The sequence below is a fragment of the Schistocerca nitens genome, chromosome 10 (assembly GCF_023898315.1).
Source record: "Schistocerca nitens isolate TAMUIC-IGC-003100 chromosome 10, iqSchNite1.1, whole genome shotgun sequence".
Taxonomy (NCBI): Eukaryota; Metazoa; Arthropoda; class Insecta; order Orthoptera; family Acrididae; genus Schistocerca; species Schistocerca nitens.
The window spans coordinates 120,494,540-120,510,924 of record NC_064623.1 but is presented as its reverse complement, the minus strand read 5'-3'; the positions used below and the strand labels follow the sequence as shown (position 1 = coordinate 120,510,924).

Below are 16,385 nucleotides of genomic sequence, written 5' to 3'. Positions count from 1 at the left end.
TCACTGTTATCACTGCATGAAGGAGATTTTCCACCAGTAGCCTTTAGATGAAACATGTAAGCTACATAAAGGTTCAACAAAACCTCAACATCAGGGACTGCATTAGTTACCATCCAAATAGCTACTAGCCCTTACCTTTCTTTCAATCCCTCTGCTCTGCACACTACAGCACATGTATGTATTCTCAAAATGAGGCAAAGCCTTGCACAACATTACAGTTCTTCCTGTTTCGTGTAACACACACCAGATAGGACACTGTCCTCAATGTGAGTGCCCTTACTAGGCACTGTGCAGCCTAACACATCAATCATCTCAAGTCAACAGACTCATTGCCAAATATTATCAACAGCAGTTCCATGGTCATAAGTTCTAATTATCAAGGTGTACACACAGCAGTGTCCAAAAAGGATCAAACATGCATCTAATGATCAGGACACAAACACAAATTATAACACTGGCAGTGCTGTGAAAATGAATTAAGTACAACACCTGCCTCCCACACACTCACCAACTCTCACTGTACTGCCCTAGTCTCCTCCCCTAAATTCTGACACAAGTTTTGTCAAATCCTACATTTATCACTAATCACTGCATGTGTGTACCACAAGTATGCTATGGAGCAAGAATTGCCACTAGACAGAGCCACATTTCAACTGTCCACATTGACATCTTTATTCACACATAGCAGTTGCACAACATCTTGCACTGAGGAGAATGTTTCTCACCAGCTGCCTAAGACATGTACACAATTCATCAGTGAACACAGCCTGGTCTGTGTACATGGTCCCTAACAACCATCAGCTAAACACTTCCACAAGTGCAGAATGAGTACACAGATAAACACAGCTTGAAGCATTGTTTCTATGAGACTTACACCCCCTCAGGGGTTGCCAAAAATTGCCACAGAGACGGTATTTCACATCTCTCTGGCGGGGTATTGGTAAAAGTTTTCAACTAGCAATAATCGCACCTCAGTTATACTTCATTGGTTACGATATTGCCACTGCGCAAAGATTAACTACCTAGCGCCTGGCACTGCTATTTATACCTGACGTTCGTTCCAAACACCTACAAGTACTTGCATCATTGATACCTATCAGTATTACCTTACACTACTCAAGTTCCATTGGGGGAAACAAATACAGAAATATACAGAAGAAAATACAGTAAAATACATTTTATTAGAGGCAGAATTTCTGTTCTTTGCTGCTTGTGTCTAATAGTTGCTTACACGCCCACTCACCGCCATCTTAAACGCTCAAAACTGCACAGTAGTTCTCCCCTTGACCGTCAGGCGCGCTACTGCTCACTCGCCTAGCCCCACATGGACGAAAGTAGCACAACCTCATTTAGCAGATACCGGCACACCCATTAAGACTCATCGTTAGATTTTGTTATTTTGTGGCCGCTGGTTAGTACTAGACACCAAGAAAACTGCCAGCTGCATTTACATTAACTTAACAAACCATACACTTCTCAGCAAAAGCTGTTTGACGTACTGAGCAATAAAATGCTAGTTTTACTCGAATCATGCCGTGAAATTGATTAATGTCGATGGGTGAAATATTTGTGTAACAGAGTAGGCACCCTGGAAACACAATGAAATGAGATTTACAAATCCTCTCATGTAGCTGGGTTAAGTTGTTGAAATGAGTTTACCTTGCAGGAAAGTACAACTAGAAATCAGTCAGTAAATTGCTTCATAGCGCTGGGAACATGTGCTGCAGTCTTAAATATACAAGATACACGCTTATTCCACATTGCGCCAAACAACCTGCACAAAAATATATATTTTGGACTCCTCTACTGTTGTTTATGTTCTTGTCCAAGAAGAATCATAGAAAGCTAACAGTATCCAAACCCGCCTGCTGTCTCATTGGCCCCAGCTAATATATTGCCTGACAAAAATGAAAATATCTGAATGTGTGCTAAATAGTATCTCGAGTGCCAACCATTCATAACAGATCCAAAAAATAAGACATTTTCTATGGGTCCATTTGTGCTATAGTAGGCAGCAAATTTTGCTCACCTTGCATATAGGAAGAGTCGTATTCTCTAATGAAGAGAGACAGAAAGAATGAGCCATGACAAGCCAACTAGTTCCGCTCACAAAAAAAAAAAAAAAAAAAAAAAAAAAATGCACGACTCCTGCTACAATTCTCACCTACACTTGCTCTACCACTGTATGTTTCATTGCATTCTTTGATTTATATTCACAGATACAGTCACAAAATGTACCCCACAAGCACTGGTTCCCTCTCTTCAGTATTCCACATGCAATACATTCTCATAGCACACTGGACCATCATTAAGCTCACCATCCCATTTAAACTATCACACTGTATTATGTGTCACATTTACACAGTAAATCTACAGTTCAACGAATACACCAAGAAATGCACTAATCACACTGTTCAAAATGGAAATGCCATGGCTGCAGCCCACCAAATTCTACTGCACAATCACTGTTATCACTGCATGAAGGAGATTTTCCACCAGTAGCCTTTAGATGAAACATGTAAGCTACATAAAGGTTCAACAAAACCTCAACATCAGGGACTGCATTAGTTACCATCCAAATAGCTACTAGCCCTTACCTTTCTTTCAATCCCTCTGCTCTGCACACTACAGCACATGTATGTATTCTCAAAATGAGGCAAAGCCTTGCACAACATTACAGTTCTTCCTGTTTCGTGTAACACACACCAGATAGGACACTGTCCTCAATGTGAGTGCCCTTACTAGGCACTGTGCAGCCTAACACATCAATCATCTCAAGTCAACAGACTCATTGCCAAATATTATCAACAGCAGTTCCATGGTCATAAGTTCTAATTATCAAGGTGTACACACAGCAGTGTCCAAAAAGGATCAAACATGCATCTAATGATCAGGACACAAACACAAATTATAACACTGGCAGTGCTGTGAAAATGAATTAAGTACAACACCTGCCTCCCACACACTCACCAACTCTCACTGTACTGCCCTAGTCTCCTCCCCTAAATTCTGACACAAGTTTTGTCAAATCCTACATTTATCACTAATCACTGCATGTGTGTACCACAAGTATGCTATGGAGCAAGAATTGCCACTAGACAGAGCCACATTTCAACTGTCCACATTGACATCTTTATTCACACATAGCAGTTGCACAACATCTTGCACTGAGGAGAATGTTTCTCACCAGCTGCCTAAGACATGTACACAATTCATCAGTGAACACAGCCTGGTCTGTGTACATGGTCCCTAACAACCATCAGCTAAACACTTCCACAAGTGCAGAATGAGTACACAGATAAACACAGCTTGAAGCATTGTTTCTATGAGACTTACACCCCCTCAGGGGTTGCCAAAAATTGCCACAGAGACGGTATTTCACATCTCTCTGGCGGGGTATTGGTAAAAGTTTTCAACTAGCAATAATCGCACCTCAGTTATACTTCATTGGTTACGATATTGCCACTGCGCAAAGATTAACTACCTAGCGCCTGGCACTGCTATTTATACCTGACGTTCGTTCCAAACACCTACAAGTACTTGCATCATTGATACCTATCAGTATTACCTTACACTACTCAAGTTCCATTGGGGGAAACAAATACAGAAATATACAGAAGAAAATACAGTAAAATACATTTTATTAGAGGCAGAATTTCTGTTCTTTGCTGCTTGTGTCTAATAGTTGCTTACACGCCCACTCACCGCCATCTTAAACGCTCAAAACTGCACAGTAGTTCTCCCCTTGACCGTCAGGCGCGCTACTGCTCACTCGCCTAGCCCCACATGGACGAAAGTAGCACAACCTCATTTAGCAGATACCGGCACACCCATTAAGACTCATCGTTAGATTTTGTTATTTTGTGGCCGCTGGTTAGTACTAGACACCAAGAAAACTGCCAGCTGCATTTACATTAACTTAACAAACCATACACTTCTCAGCAAAAGCTGTTTGACGTACTGAGCAATAAAATGCTAGTTTTACTCGAATCATGCCGTGAAATTGATTAATGTCGATGGGTGAAATATTTGTGTAACAGAGTAGGCACCCTGGAAACACAATGAAATGAGATTTACAAATCCTCTCATGTAGCTGGGTTAAGTTGTTGAAATGAGTTTACCTTGCAGGAAAGTACAACTAGAAATCAGTCAGTAAATTGCTTCATAGCGCTGGGAACATGTGCTGCAGTCTTAAATATACAAGATACACGCTTATTCCACATTGCGCCAAACAACCTGCACAAAAATATATATTTTGGACTCCTCTACTGTTGTTTATGTTCTTGTCCAAGAAGAATCATAGAAAGCTAACAGTATCCAAACCCGCCTGCTGTCTCATTGGCCCCAGCTAATATATTGCCTGACAAAAATGAAAATATCTGAATGTGTGCTAAATAGTATCTCGAGTGCCAACCATTCATAACAGATCCAAACAATAAGACATTTTCTATGGGTCCATTTGTGCTATAGTAGGCAGCAAATTTTGCTCACCTTGCATATAGGAAGAGTCGTATTCTCTAATGAAGAGAGACAGAAAGAATGAGCCATGACAAGCCAACTAGTTCCGCTCACAAAAAAAAAAAAAAAAAAAAAAAAAAAAAAAAAAAAAAATGCACGACTCCTGCTACAATTCTCACCTACACTTGCTCTACCACTGTATGTTTCATTGCATTCTTTGATTTATATTCACAGATACAGTCACAAAATGTACCCCACAAGCACTGGTTCCCTCTCTTCAGTATTCCACATGCAATACATTCTCATAGCACACTGGACCATCATTAAGCTCACCATCCCATTTAAACTATCACACTGTATTATGTGTCACATTTACACAGTAAATCTACAGTTCAACGAATACACCAAGAAATGCACTAATCACACTGTTCAAAATGGAAATGCCATGGCTGCAGCCCACCAAATTCTACTGCACAATCACTGTTATCACTGCATGAAGGAGATTTTCCACCAGTAGCCTTTAGATGAAACATGTAAGCTACATAAAGGTTCAACAAAACCTCAACATCAGGGACTGCATTAGTTACCATCCAAATAGCTACTAGCCCTTACCTTTCTTTCAATCCCTCTGCTCTGCACACTACAGCACATGTATGTATTCTCAAAATGAGGCAAAGCCTTGCACAACATTACAGTTCTTCCTGTTTCGTGTAACACACACCAGATAGGACACTGTCCTCAATGTGAGTGCCCTTACTAGGCACTGTGCAGCCTAACACATCAATCATCTCAAGTCAACAGACTCATTGCCAAATATTATCAACAGCAGTTCCATGGTCATAAGTTCTAATTATCAAGGTGTACACACAGCAGTGTCCAAAAAGGATCAAACATGCATCTAATGATCAGGACACAAACACAAATTATAACACTGGCAGTGCTGTGAAAATGAATTAAGTACAACACCTGCCTCCCACACACTCACCAACTCTCACTGTACTGCCCTAGTCTCCTCCCCTAAATTCTGACACAAGTTTTGTCAAATCCTACATTTATCACTAATCACTGCATGTGTGTACCACAAGTATGCTATGGAGCAAGAATTGCCACTAGACAGAGCCACATTTCAACTGTCCACATTGACATCTTTATTCACACATAGCAGTTGCACAACATCTTGCACTGAGGAGAATGTTTCTCACCAGCTGCCTAAGACATGTACACAATTCATCAGTGAACACAGCCTGGTCTGTGTACATGGTCCCTAACAACCATCAGCTAAACACTTCCACAAGTGCAGAATGAGTACACAGATAAACACAGCTTGAAGCATTGTTTCTATGAGACTTACACCCCCTCAGGGGTTGCCAAAAATTGCCACAGAGACGGTATTTCACATCTCTCTGGCGGGGTATTGGTAAAAGTTTTCAACTAGCAATAATCGCACCTCAGTTATACTTCATTGGTTACGATATTGCCACTGCGCAAAGATTAACTACCTAGCGCCTGGCACTGCTATTTATACCTGACGTTCGTTCCAAACACCTACAAGTACTTGCATCATTGATACCTATCAGTATTACCTTACACTACTCAAGTTCCATTGGGGGAAACAAATACAGAAATATACAGAAGAAAATACAGTAAAATACATTTTATTAGAGGCAGAATTTCTGTTCTTTGCTGCTTGTGTCTAATAGTTGCTTACACGCCCACTCACCGCCATCTTAAACGCTCAAAACTGCACAGTAGTTCTCCCCTTGACCGTCAGGCGCGCTACTGCTCACTCGCCTAGCCCCACATGGACGAAAGTAGCACAACCTCATTTAGCAGATACCGGCACACCCATTAAGACTCATCGTTAGATTTTGTTATTTTGTGGCCGCTGGTTAGTACTAGACACCAAGAAAACTGCCAGCTGCATTTACATTAACTTAACAAACCATACACTTCTCAGCAAAAGCTGTTTGACGTACTGAGCAATAAAATGCTAGTTTTACTCGAATCATGCCGTGAAATTGATTAATGTCGATGGGTGAAATATTTGTGTAACAGAGTAGGCACCCTGGAAACACAATGAAATGAGATTTACAAATCCTCTCATGTAGCTGGGTTAAGTTGTTGAAATGAGTTTACCTTGCAGGAAAGTACAACTAGAAATCAGTCAGTAAATTGCTTCATAGCGCTGGGAACATGTGCTGCAGTCTTAAATATACAAGATACACGCTTATTCCACATTGCGCCAAACAACCTGCACAAAAATATATATTTTGGACTCCTCTACTGTTGTTTATGTTCTTGTCCAAGAAGAATCATAGAAAGCTAACAGTATCCAAACCCGCCTGCTGTCTCATTGGCCCCAGCTAATATATTGCCTGACAAAAATGAAAATATCTGAATGTGTGCTAAATAGTATCTCGAGTGCCAACCATTCATAACAGATCCAAACAATAAGACATTTTCTATGGGTCCATTTGTGCTATAGTAGGCAGCAAATTTTGCTCACCTTGCATATAGGAAGAGTCGTATTCTCTAATGAAGAGAGACAGAAAGAATGAGCCATGACAAGCCAACTAGTTCCGCTCACAAAAAAAAAAAAAAAAAAAAAAAAAAAAAAAAAAAAAAAAAATGCACGACTCCTGCTACAATTCTCACCTACACTTGTTCTACCACTGTATGTTTCATTGCATTCTTTGATTTATATTCACAGATACAGTCACAAAATGTACCCCACAAGCACTGGTTCCCTCTCTTCAGTATTCCACATGCAATACATTCTCATAGCACACTGGACCATCATTAAGCTCACCATCCCATTTAAACTATCACACTGTATTACGTGTCACATTTACACAGTAAATCTACAGTTCAACGAATACACCAAGAAATGCACTAATCACACTGTTCAAAATGGAAATGCCATGGCTGCAGCCCACCAAATTCTACTGCACAATCACTGTTATCACTGCATGAAGGAGATTTTCCACCAGTAGCCTTTAGATGAAACATGTAAGCTACATAAAGGTTCAACAAAACCTCAACATCAGGGACTGCATTAGTTACCATCCAAATAGCTACTAGCCCTTACCTTTCTTTCAATCCCTCTGCTCTGCACACTACAGCACATGTATGTATTCTCAAAATGAGGCAAAGCCTTGCACAACATTACAGTTCTTCCTGTTTCGTGTAACACACACCAGATAGGACACTGTCCTCAATGTGAGTGCCCTTACTAGGCACTGTGCAGCCTAACACATCAATCATCTCAAGTCAACAGACTCATTGCCAAATATTATCAACAGCAGTTCCATGGTCATAAGTTCTAATTATCAAGGTGTACACACAGCAGTGTCCAAAAAGGATCAAACATGCATCTAATGATCAGGACACAAACACAAATTATAACACTGGCAGTGCTGTGAAAATGAATTAAGTACAACACCTGCCTCCCACACACTCACCAACTCTCACTGTACTGCCCTAGTCTCCTCCCCTAAATTCTGACACAAGTTTTGTCAAATCCTACATTTATCACTAATCACTGCATGTGTGTACCACAAGTATGCTATGGAGCAAGAATTGCCACTAGACAGAGCCACATTTCAACTGTCCACATTGACATCTTTATTCACACATAGCAGTTGCACAACATCTTGCACTGAGGAGAATGTTTCTCACCAGCTGCCTAAGACATGTACACAATTCATCAGTGAACACAGCCTGGTCTGTGTACATGGTCCCTAACAACCATCAGCTAAACACTTCCACAAGTGCAGAATGAGTACACAGATAAACACAGCTTGAAGCATTGTTTCTATGAGACTTACACCCCCTCAGGGGTTGCCAAAAATTGCCACAGAGACGGTATTTCACATCTCTCTGGCGGGGTATTGGTAAAAGTTTTCAACTAGCAATAATCGCACCTCAGTTATACTTCATTGGTTACGATATTGCCACTGCGCAAAGATTAACTACCTAGCGCCTGGCACTGCTATTTATACCTGACGTTCGTTCCAAACACCTACAAGTACTTGCATCATTGATACCTATCAGTATTACCTTACACTACTCAAGTTCCATTGGGGGAAACAAATACAGAAATATACAGAAGAAAATACAGTAAAATACATTTTATTAGAGGCAGAATTTCTGTTCTTTGCTGCTTGTGTCTAATAGTTGCTTACACGCCCACTCACCGCCATCTTAAACGCTCAAAACTGCACAGTAGTTCTCCCCTTGACCGTCAGGCGCGCTACTGCTCACTCGCCTAGCCCCACATGGACGAAAGTAGCACAACCTCATTTAGCAGATACCGGCACACCCATTAAGACTCATCGTTAGATTTTGTTATTTTGTGGCCGCTGGTTAGTACTAGACACCAAGAAAACTGCCAGCTGCATTTACATTAACTTAACAAACCATACACTTCTCAGCAAAAGCTGTTTGACGTACTGAGCAATAAAATGCTAGTTTTACTCGAATCATGCCGTGAAATTGATTAATGTCGATGGGTGAAATATTTGTGTAACAGAGTAGGCACCCTGGAAACACAATGAAATGAGATTTACAAATCCTCTCATGTAGCTGGGTTAAGTTGTTGAAATGAGTTTACCTTGCAGGAAAGTACAACTAGAAATCAGTCAGTAAATTGCTTCATAGCGCTGGGAACATGTGCTGCAGTCTTAAATATACAAGATACACGCTTATTCCACATTGCGCCAAACAACCTGCACAAAAATATATATTTTGGACTCCTCTACTGTTGTTTATGTTCTTGTCCAAGAAGAATCATAGAAAGCTAACAGTATCCAAACCCGCCTGCTGTCTCATTGGCCCCAGCTAATATATTGCCTGACAAAAATGAAAATATCTGAATGTGTGCTAAATAGTATCTCGAGTGCCAACCATTCATAACAGATCCAAACAATAAGACATTTTCTATGGGTCCATTTGTGCTATAGTAGGCAGCAAATTTTGCTCACCTTGCATATAGGAAGAGTCGTATTCTCTAATGAAGAGAGACAGAAAGAATGAGCCATGACAAGCCAACTAGTTCCGCTCACAAAAAAAAAAAAAAAAAAAAATGCACGACTCCTGCTACAATTCTCACCTACACTTGCTCTACCACTGTATGTTTCATTGCATTCTTTGATTTATATTCACAGATACAGTCACAAAATGTACCCCACAAGCACTGGTTCCCTCTCTTCAGTATTCCACATGCAATACATTCTCATAGCACACTGGACCATCATTAAGCTCACCACCCCATTTAAACTATCACACTGTATTATGTGTCACATTTACACAGTAAATCTACAGTTCAACGAATACACCAAGAAATGCACTAATCACACTGTTCAAAATGGAAATGCCATGGCTGCAGCCCACCAAATTCTACTGCACAATCACTGTTATCACTGCATGAAGGAGATTTTCCACCAGTAGCCTTTAGATGAAACATGTAAGCTACATAAAGGTTCAACAAAACCTCAACATCAGGGACTGCATTAGTTACCATCCAAATAGCTACTAGCCCTTACCTTTCTTTCAATCCCTCTGCTCTGCACACTACAGCACATGTATGTATTCTCAAAATGAGGCAAAGCCTTGCACAACATTACAGTTCTTCCTGTTTCGTGTAACACACACCAGATAGGACACTGTCCTCAATGTGAGTGCCCTTACTAGGCACTGTGCAGCCTAACACATCAATCATCTCAAGTCAACAGACTCATTGCCAAATATTATCAACAGCAGTTCCATGGTCATAAGTTCTAATTATCAAGGTGTACACACAGCAGTGTCCAAAAAGGATCAAACATGCATCTAATGATCAGGACACAAACACAAATTATAACACTGGCAGTGCTGTGAAAATGAATTAAGTACAACACCTGCCTCCCACACACTCACCAACCCTCACTGTACTGCCCTAGTCTCCTCCCCTAAATTCTGACACAAGTTTTGTCAAATCCTACATTTATCACTAATCACTGCATGTGTGTACCACAAGTATGCTATGGAGCAAGAATTGCCACTAGACAGAGCCACATTTCAACTGTCCACATTGACATCTTTATTCACACATAGCAGTTGCACAACATCTTGCACTGAGGAGAATGTTTCTCACCAGCTGCCTAAGACATGTACACAATTCATCAGTGAACACAGCCTGGTCTGTGTACATGGTCCCTAACAACCATCAGCTAAACACTTCCACAAGTGCAGAATGAGTACACAGATAAACACAGCTTGAAGCATTGTTTCTATGAGACTTACACCCCCTCAGGGGTTGCCAAAAATTGCCACAGAGACGGTATTTCACGTCTCTCTGGCGGGGTATTGGTAAAAGTTTTCAACTAGCAATAATCGCACCTCAGTTATACTCCATTTTTTTTATTTTTTTAACGTATTGGGCCTCCGTCCTCCCCTATAGCCCTACCTTTTCCTCTCCAAAAATGCCGCCATCCGCTAGTGTCAACGCCGCACGTGAAGCAGGGTGCTGTTAGTAGCAAGCCTTATTGCCATAAAACGAAAATAAAAACAGAAGCACACACTGCTATGCCTCAGGGAGCGATGACACACTACTCATAAATACACCTCTCTCTGCAGGTGTGAAGCAAGTGAAGGTTTTGAAACTAAAAGAAAGACATAAACGAAGACATAAACGAAGACATAAACGAAGACATAAACGAAGACATAAACGAAGACATAAACGAAGACATAAACGAAGACATAAACGAAGACATAAACGAAGACATAAACGAAGACATAAACGAAGACATAAACGAAGACATAAACGAAGACATAAACGAAGACATAAACGAAGACATAAACGAAGACATAAACGAAGACATAAACGAAGACATAAACGAAGACATAAACGAAGACATAAACGAAGACATAAACGAAGACATAAACGAAGACATAAACGAAGACATAAACGAAGACATAAACGAAGACATAAACGAAGACATAAACGAAGACATAAACGAAGACATAAACGAAGACATAAACGAAGACATAAACGAAGACATAAACGAAGACATAAACGAAGACATAAACGAAGACATAAACGAAGACATAAACGAAGACATAAACGAAGACATAAACGAAGACATAAACGAAGACATAAACGAAGACATAAACGAAGACATAAACGAAGACATAAACGAAGACATAAACGAAGACATAAACGAAGACATAAACGAAGACATAAACGAAGACATAAACGAAGACATAAACGAAGACATAAACGAAGACATAAACGAAGACATAAACGAAGACATAAACGAAGACATAAACGAAGACATAAACGAAGACATAAACGAAGACATAAACGAAGACATAAACGAAGACATAAACGAAGACATAAACGAAGACATAAACGAAGACATAAACGAAGACATAAACGAAGACATAAACGAAGACATAAACGAAGACATAAACGAAGACATAAACGAAGACATAAACGAAGACATAAACGAAGACATAAACGAAGACATAAACGAAGACATAAACGAAGACATAAACGAAGACATAAACGAAGACATAAACGAAGACATAAACGAAGACATAAACGAAGACATAAACGAAGACATAAACGAAGACATAAACGAAGACATAAACGAAGACATAAACGAAGACATAAACGAAGACATAAACGAAGACATAAACGAAGACATAAACGAAGACATAAACGAAGACATAAACGAAGACATAAACGAAGACATAAACGAAGACATAAACGAAGACATAAACGAAGACATAAACGAAGACATAAACGAAGACATAAACGAAGACATAAACGAAGACATAAACGAAGACATAAACGAAGACATACATAAACGAAGACATACATAAACGAAGACATACATAAACGAAGACATACATAAACGAAGACATACATAAACGAAGACATACATAAACGAAGACATACATAAACGAAGACATACATAAACGAAGACATACATAAACGAAGACATACATAAACGAAGACATACATAAACGAAGACATACATAAACGAAGACATACATAAACGAAGACATACATAAACGAAGACATACATAAACGAAGACATACATAAACGAAGACATACATAAACGAAGACATACATAAACGAAGACATACATAAACGAAGACATACATAAACGAAGACATACATAAACGAAGACATACATAAACGAAGACATACATAAACGAAGACATACATAAACGAAGACATACATAAACGAAGACATACATAAACGAAGACATACATAAACGAAGACATACATAAACGAAGACATACATAAACGAAGACATACATAAACGAAGACATACATAAACGAAGACATACATAAACGAAGACATACATAAACGAAGACATACATAAACGAAGACATACATAAACGAAGACATACATAAACGAAGACATACATAAACGAAGACATACATAAACGAAGACATACATAAACGAAGACATACATAAACGAAGACATACATAAACGAAGACATACATAAACGAAGACATACATAAACGAAGACATACATAAACGAAGACATACATAAACGAAGACATACATAAACGAAGACATACATAAACGAAGACATACATAAACGAAGACATACATAAACGAAGACATACATAAACGAAGACATACATAAACGAAGACATACATAAACGAAGACATACATAAACGAAGACATACATAAACGAAGACATACATAAACGAAGACATACATAAACGAAGACATACATAAACGAAGACATACATAAACGAAGACATACATAAACGAAGACATACATAAACGAAGACATACATAAACGAAGACATACATAAACGAAGACATACATAAACGAAGACATACATAAACGAAGACATACATAAACGAAGACATACATAAACGAAGACATACATAAACGAAGACATACATAAACGAAGACATACATAAACGAAGACATACATAAACGAAGACATACATAAACGAAGACATACATAAACGAAGACATACATAAACGAAGACATACATAAACGAAGACATACATAAACGAAGACATACATAAACGAAGACATACATAAACGAAGACATACATAAACGAAGACATACATAAACGAAGACATACATAAACGAAGACATACATAAACGAAGACATACATAAACGAAGACATACATAAACGAAGACATACATAAACGAAGACATACATAAACGAAGACATACATAAACGAAGACATACATAAACGAAGACATACATAAACGAAGACATACATAAACGAAGACATACATAAACGAAGACATACATAAACGAAGACATACATAAACGAAGACATACATAAACGAAGACATACATAAACGAAGACATACATAAACGAAGACATACATAAACGAAGACATACATAAACGAAGACATAAACGAAGACATAAACGAAGACATAAACGAAGACATAAACGAAGACATAAACGAAGACATAAACGAAGACATAAACGAAGACATAAACGAAGACATAAACGAAGACATAAACGAAGACATAAACGAAGACATAAACGAAGACATAAACGAAGACATAAACGAAGACATAAACGAAGACATAAACGAAGACATAAATGAAGACATAAATGAAGACATAAATGAAGACATAAATGAAGACATAAATGAAGGCAAAGTAAAAACAGGGACGGCAGCACACACAAATGAAAACGGAATTGGCGAGATAATCCCATCGCCCATAGAATTAACGAAGTAATAATCCTCTAAGATATATTACGTGTTTTCCAATTTTCAAAGAATTTCTCATATAAAGTTCATTCAAGTCCCATGTAACCAATTGTCAAATCAGTTGTATCGCAGAATAGTCTACTCCAGTGATGCCCAGAAGGCCAATGGCAAATCTAGGGTATAGGAAGTCAAGGGTGGTTGAGAGTCTCAGTGACATAGCTCCAGGGGTAAACTCAAGCAATTCCTGGACGAGGTGCCTTAGTCAACCCGGAACACCTTTTGGAAACCGTGAACCATTGCAACTTTCAGAAATCTTGCAAAGGTAGTGGTATATTTCCGGTCAGATTCCGCCAGGCGATGCTGGATCCACAGGTAGTCCATGAAAGAGACAGCATCGGTGAGGGAAAGGTCATAAATCGTGAAAATGGTGTGGCCCAAGAGCCACACCATTGCGTTACGTCGTGTTCGGGGGTTGGTCTGAATATCAGGCGTAAGGAACCAGTCGGTGGGCACATTGTCTGGTGTCGTCCCACCAATCAGCGCTAATAGCACACGTGCGAGGTCCCACACTTCTGTTACGTGAGGGCATAAGAGACGGTGCTCTCTGGTGTCTACGTCACCACATCGGCCGCAAGCGGCCGAGGGCTGTAGGCGGATAGCCGCCAATGATTAGTGGGTATTAAATTGTTGACGACACGATACAATAGCGCTGAAACTTCCGTAGGAAGGGCTGGGTTGTTGATATTAGCCCAAGCTTGGTGCCAGATGACCGACGGTCGTCTGTCTTCTAATTTATGTGATGAGGGCTGGCCTCGAAGTGCCTGGTAAAGGCGCTTCGACGTTCGCGTCTTGTCAGTGGCCACTGTTAGGACGTAACTTTGATTGAGGTAATAGTCCTTGACTGTCGTCATTCGGAACGGAATATGTGTCAAACAGACTGGTGCACGCGCCGATTGTGGACGATAACGGTCGATAAGAAAAGCCGTTGTCCCACCAGGGTCAGTTTCGCGCAAAGTGGCGATACGGTGAATCAGGAGGGCCGCACATTTGCGGGGAAAGTCAGTCCGAGGCCACCATCGGCCTTTGGCAGCGTACAAGTCTGTGCATCAACTGAACAATGCATGCCGCCACAAAAGCCAATATACTGCTTGTTAGATGGCTCTGCCGATTTGTTTCGGTAGCGTAAGGAGTTGTGCGACATACCATGCCCGTGAGAGGATGTAAGTATTAATCAGTTGGATTCGTTGGTGGAGATCGAGCCGTCAATCAGCGTGGCTCACGCAGAGTCTTCTGATGCGCGTGAGAAGCCGCCTCCACGTGAGTGTTAACATACGCTGCGGGCAGGCAGTCACCTCAATGCCCAGGATACGTTGTTCCCCCACAACTCGGTACCATGGGCGTTCGATGGTCAATGATCGAGGTCCTAGCGGGATCAGCACCGTTTTGTTGGAATTTAACTTGGCACCGGATGCTCGTTCGTAAACGTTGAGAACTAGGCGAACTGAATCGATGTCCCTAGCGTTTGCGACGAACACCCCGACATCATCCGCGTATGCCGCACTGCGGAAGGTGACGCCTGGGAGAGCGACACCATCGACCATCCGTCCGATGTCACGTAGCATGGGGTCCAGCGCTAAAGCGAACAAATACATTGACAAGGGACACCCTTGTCGAACTGATCGTCTGATGGGAATAGGTCGTGATCTGCAGCCATTCACAACGATTGTGGAATTTGCGCCATCCAAGAAGTGCCGGATGATTCTTATAAAGCGCTCGCCAAATCCCATCCGCGACATAACGGCCAGCAGGTAAGGGTGCGAGACTCTGTCAAAGGCACCGGCGAAATCTAGGGAAAGAATTGCAGCCGGGGTTCGAGTGTCGGCGGTGAGTAGGACAGCATCACGGTATATAGAAGCGGCGGTGAAGATGGTTCGATTCGAAACGCCACATGATTGAGTGGGGCAAAGTACCTTATTCATTACCTGTTTAAGACGAGAGGCCACACTTCGTGCCACCAACTTATAATCAGTGTTAAGAACGGTGATAGGACGGAGGTCTTTAGCTCGACAGTGACCTGTGACCTTCGGGATAAGGGCAATACGTCCAGCTAGAAAGTCGGCGGGTAGTTCGCAACCAGCAAAAATCTCCTCGCACATTTTGCAGAAGCGGTCTCCTATCAGGTCCCAGAAGTGTTGGTAGAATTCATAAGGGAGACCGTCAGGGCC

At 40.6% G+C, this 16,385-nt stretch overlaps 5 non-coding genes across 5 annotated transcripts; all 5 read right to left on the bottom strand.

The window, feature by feature from the left end:
• Positions 1-875: 875 nt before the first annotated feature.
• On the bottom strand, positions 876-1,015 carry LOC126210778 (U4 spliceosomal RNA). Its single transcript, XR_007540757.1, has one exon. It is a non-coding gene; the product is annotated as a U4 spliceosomal RNA (small nuclear RNA).
• A 2,322-nt stretch (positions 1,016-3,337) lies between these two features.
• On the bottom strand, positions 3,338-3,477 carry LOC126210777 (U4 spliceosomal RNA). Its single transcript, XR_007540756.1, has one exon. It is a non-coding gene; the product is annotated as a U4 spliceosomal RNA (small nuclear RNA).
• Positions 3,478-5,810: 2,333 nt separating this feature from the next.
• LOC126210776 (U4 spliceosomal RNA) lies at positions 5,811-5,950 on the bottom strand. Its single transcript, XR_007540755.1, has one exon. It is a non-coding gene; the product is annotated as a U4 spliceosomal RNA (small nuclear RNA).
• A 2,336-nt stretch (positions 5,951-8,286) lies between these two features.
• LOC126210775 (U4 spliceosomal RNA) lies at positions 8,287-8,426 on the bottom strand. The gene has a single exon (XR_007540754.1). It is a non-coding gene; the product is annotated as a U4 spliceosomal RNA (small nuclear RNA).
• A 2,315-nt stretch (positions 8,427-10,741) lies between these two features.
• On the bottom strand, positions 10,742-10,878 carry LOC126210877 (U4 spliceosomal RNA). Its single transcript, XR_007540836.1, has one exon. It is a non-coding gene; the product is annotated as a U4 spliceosomal RNA (small nuclear RNA).
• Between the last annotated feature and the right edge of the window lie 5,507 nt (positions 10,879-16,385).